This window comes from Lepidochelys olivacea, assembly GCF_965140295.1.
Source record: "Lepidochelys olivacea isolate rLepOli2 genome assembly, chromosome: 2".
NCBI classification, from domain to species: Eukaryota; Metazoa; Chordata; order Testudines; family Cheloniidae; genus Lepidochelys; species Lepidochelys olivacea.
The window spans coordinates 20,633,477-20,646,185 of NC_140412.1; the positions used below are offsets into that span (position 1 = coordinate 20,633,477).

A 12,709-nucleotide genomic window follows, 5' to 3' on the forward strand; every position below is an offset into this window, starting at 1 on the left:
ATAAAACACAATTTAAAATGCCCCATTTATAAAAATGGGTCCTGTTGTGTCCTTGCGCTCCACACAACATTAAGAATTTGGAGGAAACACTCTGGCACAGCTGGATTCCAAATCACCATATTTATTAAAAAGGTACAGATTTACAAGACCTAGCTACAAATCGTGCACTGCTGCTCTGACAGGGTTCTGCTGGCTTCTATAATAGAAGACAGGAAGGTACACTATTTAAAGGGATCTTACCTTATTCCTATACACTACAGGTGCCTTGATATTAGGGTGCTCAATTTGAGACCAAGAAGGGGCCTGATTTTCAGAGGATGAGCATGCCAAGCACATTCTGAAATTCAGAATCTTCAAGTTGAGCGCTCCAAAACTGGACACTCGAAATCACTAGTCAATTTGCGGGCCTGAATAGCCACTGCATTACTCCAGTTACATCGGTGTAAAACCCAGACCTCCCATGAAACCTGGGACTGTCCTGCTTTGACCCCAAAATCTCATGTCCTGAGGGGCTGGCTTGGCTAGACTCCTCACTCCAGGCATCATGGCCTGGTACCTAGCACACAAGGTCACAACGTCACTCATGTTTGGCCCATCCTCCCTTCTGTAGATGGAGGCAGAGGGGTGGATGGGCCCAATCTGAGCAATGCTACAACCCCATGCACCATGGCCCAGGTTGCAACACCGAAGGTGAGGAGCTGAGCCCAGCCAGCCCTGCGGGACAGGAGCTATTGCTGCGGGGTGAGTACACAGTGGGCTTGCTCTGCAGGCCTCACCAGAGGGCAGCACCTGGGCCTCCACCAAGGCCTCCACCGGGACCTCCCAACATCTGGGGACAGCAATTCAAATGTTGGGAGATATGAAAACCCCAGCACAACAGGGTCCTTAAACATGTGCCTAATTGTAAGTACATGAGCTTGCAAACACATCTCACACAAATGGGCCTATTGAAGTCTACTCATGTGGTTACAGTTATGCATGTGCTTAAGTACCTTGCTGAATCAGGACCTACCACTGTAGTACCACAGTACCCTGTCCACTGGTTCTTGTAACGCAGACTGAAAGCAAAAGACCAGAAGTCCGAGGTGCAGGCAATGTGATGTTTATTGGGGTTAGTTTCCAACAAGCATATCCATAACTCTGACACTGCAGAGCCTTGTTTTCCAGTGTTCCGTCCGCCCCCCTCCTTAGCAGGCATAATTATACCTGCAATGCCCGCCCCTACTCCCACCTCTTACAATTTATGGTCATGTTCCGTTTTAGAGGGTCAAGCAAATGTGGTTGTATCATAGAGCTTAGCTTTAGACAATGGATCGTGTGGTGTGGTCAGGGTGAAAGCTGGAGGCATGTAGGTAGAAATAGCGGTCAGTAGGTTTCCGGTATAGGGTGGTGTTTATGTGACCATCGCTTATTAGCACTGTAGTGTCCAGGAAGTGGATCTCTTGTGTGGACTGGTCCAGGCTGAGGTTGATGGTGGGATGGAAATTGTTGAAATCATGGTGGAATTCCTCAAGGGCTTCTTTTCCATGGGTCCAGAAGATGAAGATGTCATCAATGTAGCGCAAGTAGAGCAGGGGCATTAGGGGACGAGAGCTGAGGAAGCGTTGTTCTAAGTTAGTCATAAAAATGTTTGCTCCAACCCCTCAGACAGAGACAAACACCTACAAGATTTTTATCAAGCATTCCTACAACTACAATACCCACCTGCTGAAGTGAAGAAACAGATTGACAGAGCCAGAAGAGTACCCAGAAGTCACCTACTCCAGGACAGGCCTAACAAAGAAAATAACAGAACACCACTAGCCGTCACCTTCAGCCCCCAACTAAAACCCCTCCAACGCATTATCAAGGATGTACAACCTATCCTGAAGGATGACCCATCACTCTCACAAATCTTGGGAGACAGGCCAGTCCTTGCCTACAGACAGCCCCCCAACCTGAAGCAAATACTCACCAGCAACCACATACCACACAACAGAACCACTAACCCAGGAACCTATCCTTGCAACAAAGCCCGTTGCCAGCTGTGCCCACATATCTATTCAGGGGACACCATCACAGGGCCTAATAACATCAGCCACACTATCAGAGGCTCTTTCACCTGTACATCTACCAATGTGATATATGCCATCATGTACCAGCAATGCCCCTTTGCCATGTACATTGGTCAAACTGGACAGTCTCTATGTAAAAGAATAAATGGACACAAATCAGATGTCAAGAATTATAACATTCATAAACCAGTCAGAGAACACTTCAATCTCTCTGGTCACGCGATTACAGACATGAAAGTTGCGATATTACAACAGAAAAACTTCAGAAACAGACTCCAATGAGAGACTGCTGAATTGGAATTAATTTGCAAATTGGATACAATTAACTTAGGCTTGAATAGAGACTGGGAGTGGTTGAGTCATTATAAAAAGTAACCTATTTCCCCTTGTTTATTCCTTCCCCCTCCCTGCCCCCCACTGTTCCTCAAACGTTCTTGTTAAACCCTGGATTTGTGCTGGAAATGGCCCACCTTGATTATCATACACATTGTAAGGAGAGTGATCACTTTAGATAAGCTATTACCAGCAGGAGAGTTGGGTCGGGGGAGAGAAAACCTTTTGTAGTGATAAACACCCATTTTTTCATGGTCTGTGTGTATAAAAACATCCTCACTGTATTTTCCACTTTATGCATCCGATGAAGTGAGCTGTAACTCACGAAATCTTATGCTCAAATAAATTGGTTAGTCTCTAAGGTGCCACAAGTACTCCTTTTCTTTCTATAATATCTGGTTTCACTTCCTGCACCAGTCGCTCTAGTTCCTCCATTTTGTTACCTAGGCTCCTCGCATTGGTGTACAAACATCTTAATTTTTGCTGTTTGGCCTCACTCACATTCTGTACCCAATTAGGCATGGTCATTCTACAGCCAGTATAACCTATTAGACTGGTATCCACACTGCCCTTCCTCCTTATATCCATTCTCCTACCCACGGTTGTATCCTTTCTTACTTCGTTTTCTTCCCTCTCAATGCTAAAATCCAGCTTGGAGATTACCTGGACATCTCCCAACCATCTCCCCCAGATTCCTAGTTTAAAGCTCTCTTAATCAGTTGTGCCAGCCTCCATCCTAGAAGTCTATTTCCTTCCCTACTCAGATGAAGTCCATCCCGAGAGAACTGTCCTCTGTCCATGAATGCCTCCCAGTGGCCATACATCCCAAAGCCCACTTTATTGCACCACTGCCTATGCCATCTGTTGATAGTCATAATCTTGTCACACCTTTGTTGTCCTTCTCTAGGAAGAGGCAGAATTCCACTGAAGATCACCTGAGCCTCAATTTCCTTAAGCGCCTTCCCCAGCCTAGCATAGTCTCCCTTAATATTTTCCAGAGAGAATCTAGCCGTATCATTTGTTCCCACATGAAGGATAATTAAGGGATTCTTTCCCACTCCCTTTAGGATCCTTTTCAACCTCAGGTCTACATCCCGTATCTTAGCACCTGGAAAACAGCACACCTTTCTATTCTCTGGATCAGCTCTGGTTACAGGCCTGTCTATTCTTCTCAGTAAAGAGTCCCCGATCACATAGACCTGCCTTTTGCTGGTGATGGTGCTATTCTCCAGTCTATCCCCTGTTCCCTCTGGCTGCAAATTCTTTCCATTCCTATTTTCCCTTGTAATCCTCTTCAACCCATCCTGTATCCTCCTGGGGCTCATATTTGGTGTCGTCTCCACTGACTCTTCCCCTTTTTCTATAGGACTAGCTGCTCTTCTCTTCTTCCTTGCCCTTCCACCTTCAGTGACTACCTGCTAAGCCCCTTCTTTATTTTCCAGCTCTACAAACCTATTCTTGAGCTCTATTTCTCCTTCACTAGCCCGTCTTTTCCTCTGCCTGGTTCTTTTAGTCACATGCTTCCACTGACCGCTTTCCTCACCCAGTGTCCCCTCAGAATTCCTCAGTCCTGCTTCCATCTGCAAGTCTGAGCTTTTCCCTTCAGATACCTCATGTCTTTGCTCCATAATCCGCCTGAACCCCTTTCTAAACTCAACCAGACTTTCCACCTGCATCTCCAAACCTCGGATCTTTTCCTCCATCAGCTCTATCAGATGGCATTTCATGCAGACAAAACTCTTACCAGGCACCCCCTCCAGGATCATGTACATACTGCAGCTTCCACATCCAGTCATCTTCATTGTGTCTTCCACTACATGGATCACTCTCACTGCTGCCTCTGTATCTGTCATAGCCTTCTCACCTAAATCCTGTTAATCTGGAAAACACAAACCACACCAAAACACCACCACCCACAGCAAAAACAAACCCCAAACAAGCACCACAATACAAACTCCCACTGAAACTCCCCTGTTTACAGCTCTGTTTGCTAGCTCCTGGCAGCTACAGCTGTCTGTGTGAGGTTGTGCTACAGTCAGGGACAGGTATTTCTCTGGCTTTTTAGTGTTTTATACCTTCCCCCACAATCCTCCCTTGCCCCTCCCAATTGGTTACTTGACCTTGCCTTGAGACAGGAGTTGAGGCAGTCTTCAAGTGTGTGCTGGTATATTATGCTTCCACCATGCCCAGTAACACTTTAACCGTTCTTATCTGTTCCCATTATACTAACAAACCCATCTGATATCAGTCAGCTCTGTGTTCTTAGGGAACCAGGCGCAGTATTCAGCCTGTCTGACTCCTGAAGGACCGCCCCCCCAAACTCTGCCACTGAAAAGTCCTCAGTGCAGAAGATAGAATAAGAATAAATCAATGAAAATGAGAGGGGAAAGGGTAGGAGTGGAATCACAGACATTTTACATGCTTGTTCTCAGATTGAAGACATTTTAAGAACAAGAGAAGCTGACTGAAATATAGGTAAGGTAAGAAAAACACAAATTCTGAAAGGATGTCAAGCTTTATGACTCAGTGCATTGCACAGCTTCCTATTGATTCATCCAAACAACCAGACTAGCTGGATCTCACTGACTCTAACTCAGAGGCTGTAAATAATAAGAGAAAACCCTTTACTGATTTTAAGAAACATATGTATATATAGAAACTGGGGCTCAATCTTGCAAACTCTGGCTCATGTATGCAGGCCCATTGATGTCAATAGGACAATTCATCTGAGTAATCCTTATTCATGGAGATGAGTGTTTGCAGGGTCAGGGTTCTGCTCTGGATTCTTGTCCACATCAATATGTTTTCTAGCTCACAAGAGCTAAGCGGATCAGCATAACAGGAAGTCAGAACACCATGTATGCAACTCCATATAAACCAGACCCACTTAGTAGGTCTCATTCAGAGTCTACAGTTCTCAATAGTTCCCCTTCATCTTTAATTCTGGACAATACATTGGGCAATTATTTTATTGATGGTTATTATTGTTGTCATACAGAGCTTTCTGTAAGCAGAGAAGGGAGGAGAGCTGAAAGCTCCATGAGGTACACCAGGAATCTTACTCCTTGGTTAATAAAGTATCTCAGATATTACAGGGATGGGCAGGAGAACAAAATCCTAAAACTTTCATTTTGTTCTGTGTTTGTACAGCACCTAGCACAACAGGGTCCTGGTCCATAATTAAGGCTCCTCTGTGGTACTGCAATCCAAATAAATAATAGATACGGGCAGATAAATAATAAATACGCCCCAGCTGGAGTCGATCTAGAACAGGAGATCCAACTAAATTACATATTGTCATTGTCCTATGAAAATTTCACTCAGGGATTAGGTTGCTCTGTGTGCCCCAAAGTGTCTTTCATCCGTAAAGTTTCCAAATGCTTTTTAAACTGTGCATATACAGGGATCACTCTCATACATTGAATAGGCCCTATCTTTTGACTGGATCATGAAAGTGATGCTACAACAATTTAATGCAACAGGATTTTAGGAGACGTGCAAACAATCCTTTTCACCTGATGCCTGAGGGGAAAATTTAGGCAAGTGGAATTTAATTACCCATGATGGAGTTAGGTTGATAGCTACTATGTCCTAGCCATATTCTTGCAGAAAAGTGGGCTCTCTAATGAGAATGAGTGGTATGAACCTCACCTAGTGACAGGCATTTTTGAAATGCTTAAATTATACTGTATGGAGAGTGTATATCTCAGAAGGCTCTGACCTAGTGGAGAAAGGCATAACAAGAACCAATGGCTGGAAGTTAAAGCCAGACCAATTCAGATTACATTTTTTTTAAATAGTGAGGGCAATTAACTTTTGGAACAAACTACCCAAGGGAAGTGGGAGATTCTTCATCTCTTGAGGTGTTCAGATGAAGACTGGAGGCTTTTCTGGAAGATATGTTTTAGTCCAACACAAGCTATGGGGCTAAATACAGTGGTACTTATATGAAATTCTCTGGCCCGTGTTATACAGAAGATCGGACTAGATGATCTAATGGTCCCTTCCAGCTCTAACGTTTATGATCTAGCAACTGGAAAATGGTGCCTTGAGACATGAAATCTGCTGACACCATTCTAGGGCATTAGCCATGTCCTTATTCTGAGGAAAGGGTTCTTCCTACTGAATCACTAACCCCACTTTCCACATGTTGTGGTTGCTCCAGGGAGACCTTCCATAAAAGCAGTGGTCTGGCCTGATTAATTCTGAGATCTAACGAATCACTTAATCTCATTGTTCTGTGAAAAAAATTTACTCTTGGCTCTCTATTTGTTAGCCAACACAGGAGACCCGCTTGCTGATGTGCCAAACGCAGGACATTCAAATAGCTGGGGTCTGTTTAAAAACATGATAAGAATCAGTGGAGCCATTCTTGTGCAACTGTAACTTTCAAGAGAAATTTCAGTTCACAACAGTTCAGCGAGGCCACTAATCCACCTGTGATTAACAAGCAAAGTTCACTGCTGCTTGCAAGTTGAAGCAAGTAGATACTAATCTCAGTCTCAGCACACCAGCGTCATTCTGTGCAGACACCGTGCCGAATGTTTATTCCCCTCCCCCACCCCCGCTGTTCCTCAAACGTTCTTGTCAACTGCTGGAAATGGCCCACCTTGATTATCACTACAACAGGTTTCTCCCGCCCCTCCCGCCCCCGCTCTCCTGCTCGTAATAGCTCACCTTACCTGATCACTCTCATTACAGTGTGTATGGTAACACCCATTGTTTCATGTTCTCTGCGTATATAAATCTACCCACTGTATTTTCCACTGAATGCATCCGATGAAGTGAGCTGTAGCTCACGAAAGCTTATGCTTAAATAAATATGTTAGTCTCTAAGGTGCCACAAGTCCTCCTTTTTTTTTTTTGTATTTTCATTGTTATTGCCCTGAAAATGAGCTAGATGCTTTCCAAATACAGATGAAGTGACCGGCAATTTGGAAGCAGAGACAGTCCTGAAAACTAGGGAGGAAAGCATGTCAGGGGAAGGACAGGATATGTAGAGGAATCACTGCAGAACAGACCCAACTACTTCTTCCAATTATTATTTATTTGTATTAGAGTTGTCCCTAGAAATCCCGCACAAGGTTGAGGCCCCATTGTGCTAGGCAGTTTACACATTTGTAGTAAGTCCGGAAGAGCAGAGGGTGTGATGGGAAACAGAAGCAGAGAGCTGACATGACTTGGCCAAGCCATGCAGTGGGTCAGGGGCAGAGCTGAGCGTAGAACTCAGATCTCCGTGGAACTCCTCTTTCCGTCTCAGCTTTTATTCCCTCCAAACATTATGGTACATTTCAAACTCAGCATCATTTCCAAATGGCTTCAGTGAAGCCATTTGCATATTGTCGTTCCTTTTAGCAGAAGCGCCTGCACTCAGCTCCTGCTCCTTTATGTACAATGTTGAGTAGTTCTCCGTCTCTCTAGACCCAGCTACAGCTCAGGGCTACTTTCCCAGTCCTACCAAATGTTTACAGAAATAGAACTCCAGCTCCCAACACCCCCAGACTATGAGGAAGTTTGAATCTAGAGCCCAGTTCTGTGGCTCTTGTCCTTCTCTACAAGTTATAGAACAGTACATACAGGGCCAGATCTTCAGCTAGTGTAAATGAAGTCAATAGCGTGATGTTGATTTATACCAGCTGAGGATGTGGTCCATGGTGTACAATCATACATTATGCAATGGTTCTATAGTGTGGAAGAAACCGCCATGAAGAGCTAGTACAAGACTACTGAATTCATTTTTAAAAACATCACTTTTAAAGCAATTTCTGATCTTCTTTTGTTTCTAACTATAAGACCCACAGCTCATCACTCACCTTTTCATAATCCCTCCAGTAACTCCCTTGTTCCACCTAACCCTGGTATATGTCCGCGGTCTTGCCTCTGTTCAGAGGCCCTTCCTCAGCTGGAAACACCTTTTAAACAGGAAAGAAAATTGTTTGATTCCAGCTAACTAAATACAGACAGTTCCCCAGAAAAACAGGAAGAAAAACAAAGATTACTTCTTAATCTTTACCCAGGCTGAGTTCCTCCTGCAGGCTTGCCTAGACAATATTTTTAAACAACTTTGATCCTACTGGAAGCTGAATTGGCAGTAGTTTGCCATGGAATGTGTGTCAGAATGTCTGAATGAGGATTCAATGAAACAATTTGGAAAACGTAATACGTAAGGACCATCCAACCAATAGAGACTGGCTATTCTTCCCAACCAGTGAACTCCAATCTGCCATTTCTCTCTCTCTTCCCTCCCGCACTTCCTAGGTCAGGGATCGGCAACCTTTGGCACGCGGCCTGTCAGGGAAATCCACTGGCGGGCCAGGACAGTTTGTTTACCTGCAGCGCCTGCAGGTTCGGCCGATCGCAGCTCCCACTGGCCGCGGTTCACCGTTCCAGGCCAATGGGGGCTGCAGGAAGCAACGGCCAACACATCCCTCGGCCCACGCTGCTTCCCACAGCCCCCATTGGCCTGGAACGGCGAACCGCAGCCAGTGGGAGCTGTGATCGGCCAAACCTGTGGATGCTGCAGGTAAACAAACTGTCCCAGCCCACCAGCCGATTTCCCTGATGGGCCGCGTGCCAAAGGTTGCTGATCCCTGTCCTAGGCTGTCACCTCATCCATCTTTGTTGCTTCTGTTATAGGAGCCAGCAACATCTCTGTTGGACTCTGGTTGTTAGCCAATTCAAATCATGCTCACTCTGGGATACACAGTGCGCTCTGGGGTACATAACCCCCACAGCAAGTGGGATTTGAAGTAAGCAGCATCAGAGGCCCCCCAGACCCACTGGCAGAATTGATGGGCCCCATGATGGGAAACTTCAATAGATGCTTGCAACCCAGCTGCTTTTGAAGGTCTGTGGAAAGGGAGCGGGGGAAGTCAGGATTTATCGATGTGTCAGAGAGGAGAAATAAACAAAGTAGCAATTGGAGCTTTCCAGTTGGATGGGGGAGCTAGGAAATGAGTGGAGAGTTTGTAAAGAAGAAGCCTCATAAAAAGCCAGATTAGAGATGGGTCTCAGCCACAAAGCTCAGATCCAGATGTTGTTGCATCTAGCGTCTTGATTTGGGTCCACTTCTAATTCAGAAAAGGCTTCCGAAAAGGAAAACTGCTTATCTCGGGTGAAACAAACCTGAGGCAAGTTTAGGATGCACCAGGCAAATATATCTCCATTCCAGCCCCAGAAGACTTTGCTGATTATACCTGTTCAATACAGAGTTAAATCGCAACTAGAACAACAAACTAAGGGGCCAAGGCTGCAAGCCTTACCCAAGTTGCCTCAGCAAAGTCAACAGGCCTACTTTTGAGAGTCAGGCTCATTCATATGAGGATTTGCAGGATTGAGCCCTCTTGCTTCTGTACGTCTCTGAACAAACAGAAATAAAACCAGAGAAGCCCTGGTTGTGCTCCTCAAAGGGAAAAGAGTTTATCCCTCTTACAGAAATACAAGTCTGGTTAGAATGCCAAAGCGTGAGAATCTTTATAGACAGGGAAAGCAACGAATTTTGTCTTTTCACCTGTTTGCAAGAAAATGAAACTTCTTTATTTCTGCCACCACCACTTTATGTCACTTTGCTACGGTGAACTCACCCTACCCCATAGCTATAGTACAGCTATAGCACGGCATGGAGAGGAGCAACTGAGAGAGATTTGTAAAGACATTCCAGTGCAGGAGTAGAAGGGGAAATAGGAACGTGCTTTTTAGTAACCCTGAAATGCACTCAGCTCAGCGAATACTTTGGAGAAGGAGCATAAAGATGAAAAATTCTTTGCCCTTCGCTATCATCTTTAATTTGAGAATGTGAAAATGCTTTACAGATATTTACTAATGTAGATTTATCGCGATCCTTCTTTTCAAAGAAAATCAGTGGGATATTTTCAGGCATTAACGGAATACAGCAGTTCTTCAACAGGGCATAGCAATGCTGTGTAGGGACCTGATCCAAAGCCCAAGTCAGAGTCTTTTCATTGATTTGTATGGTCACAGGATCACAGTGCAGGGCATGATGGGAAGACAGGTTCATCTACTTCACCACTGCATTATTCTAATTTTATACCAGTAATTCTCCTGGAAGTCAATAGAGTTAGTTTCATAAAACTGGAGAAATGCAGAAGTAAATCAAGCCCTGACACCAACTGAAAGTGGAGGGGGAATAAAAGCACTTGGATGAATATTCATAACCCCCTTTTGAAGTTAGGACACTGAGGTTAACACCCCTATTCTTTTCATTTAGGGTCAGTTTAAAAAAAAAAAACACCTTGGAATATTGGGTGCCAAACTCTGATCATGTGGCCATAAGCGTCAGAGTCAGAGCTACTGCATGCTGAGCTCTTTTGAAAAACCTGGCCCCAGTTCTGAGCGCTGAGAATTTGGAAATATGGCCCCACATGAACATATGTGGTCAAGATATTGGTTTTACCTCTCATCTGAGAAACACCTTTCTATGACCATGCTGGCCCATGGAATCAGAAGGAAGAATGCCACCTACCAAATCACAGACATCACAGAGATGGTTCTTGGAAGTCTTCATATCCAAGCAGTGATACTGAATAAACACACTTAGTTTTTGATGGCACAAGATCCCAATGCAAGGTAATCAGAGTGCCGGCCCTGTGTTACATTTTTGTGCCTGCTAAGAATAGGACTTTTCCTTTCCAACTAAGGACACCCAGTGTGATTGTGACTAGAAGCCTTGGCACAGATCCATTAGCTTTCAAGTCACCAGGCTGACGTGAACAAGAGAGGCCCTTAATTTTTGCAACTCAGACACTGGTGCAAAGTCCTCTGGGTATTGGAAGGTGATGAGACAATCTCACCATCTTTTCTTCAGCCTACCCCATTGCTTTTGGTCTGCACTCCCTCTGCAGAATTAACACACACTCTTCATTCCCGGCTGGTGTTGCTGAGAATGCCAATGATCAAAATTCCTTCTGATCTGTACTTTTCTGCCCTGCCTGTCCCAGACACAACCAGCCTCAGACAGATAGTGCAAAAGACTTCTAAGCTAGTTTAGAAAATGCTGGCATGGAAACTCAGTTTTTTGTTTAATAATAATGCAGATCTGACTCAGAGGTTCACTTGAAAGCAATTAAACAACGACCAGTTATTTCTTAGGGGTCTCAGTCTCCCGGAAAGTCCAGTGTGACAGTCCCGCTGATCTTCCTGGTGGCTACTGGGCAATCCCAGCCAGACCAGGCATTGTTTTCACTGCATGGCTACTGCTGGTTTGTCAACACCTGCCTGTTGCCAACTCACCAGTGCCAAGTTTCCTTTCCTGCCAGTTTCACTATGTTCATTTCTTAGCAAGTGCTGTAAAATGGGCTATAGATTGTTATTTTTTACAGTTATAGCCTTATGGGTTTTATGACTTCAACTCTTGGCGTTGATCCAGAAATGCTTACTCATGTGAGTAATCCTAGTTACATCAGTCATTTGGCCCACTCACAAAGGTAAGAACTGCAAGACTGGGCTTTTACTGTTTCCTGCAGACAGGTCTAATCTACCAGCCATTAAACCCTACCAAATGCACAGGGCTTATTTTCTAGTTCGATGTTTCATACTATTTATAAACAACTCAAGCTGAGTTTTAGATTTTAGTCCTGCTGGCTGAGAATACCAAGAATACTTTTTTCTGTCCACCAGGAAGACTGACTTATTAATGCTGCTAACCAAGTAGTAGCCTGAATCAGGAGGCTCAGGCATGTGGACTAGAACAGGGCGTGCAGATGCTTGTTTTGAATTCCCCTATTTATGTAAAGGCACACTGCAGAAGAGAACTCAGTGCATAAGGTAGAGGCAGGATACAATTTTCATCTTTGTTCCCAGAACCCACACACCAGCGCTTTGCAAAAAACTTTCAAAGCATTCTGGGTAGTAACAGGCACTGAATTTTAGATTTGTCGTCAGTCTCCAGTAAAATGATATTTATTGCATTGAATTACAGTGTCTTGAGTCAGGCACTGGAAGACTTTTGGGCACCTAATAAAATAGATATGTTTGTAAGTATGTCATAGCAATGCTGGTGTCAAGGCCCTGTGAACTAATACATTACAAAGGTCCCCTATGTCTTATATAAGATAGCCTAGTAAACAGATATTGCAGGTTAAAAGGCAACATGATTCAATAAACATCAATATGTTCCTCACCGCCACCACCTTCACGCAGTGATGAGCTGCCAAAATCTTAACAACCGGTTCCCTATAAAAAGTTCTGATTTAAGGGTTATGCCCCAGTATGTATTTTTTGCACCAACAGGGTTACCACAGGTCTGTATTTTCCCGGACGGCGATTTAAGAACCAAAAAGCCTGACCTGTCCAGGAAAATATGG

General features: G+C 44.4%; 1 long non-coding RNA gene across 2 annotated transcripts; it reads right to left on the bottom strand.

Moving 5' to 3' along the window:
• Positions 1-1,095: 1,095 nt before the first annotated feature.
• LOC311517099 lies at positions 1,096-4,599 on the bottom strand. Of its 2 annotated transcripts, none has more exons than XR_014710582.1 (3): positions 4,513-4,599; positions 1,705-1,773; positions 1,096-1,593 (listed from the first exon to the last, which is right to left on the bottom strand). It is a non-coding gene; the product is annotated as an uncharacterized lncRNA (long non-coding RNA). The 2 variants fall into 2 exon arrangements; XR_014710583.1 differs by lacking the exon at positions 4,513-4,599 and adding an exon at positions 4,132-4,500.
• Positions 4,600-12,709: the final 8,110 nt, after the last annotated feature.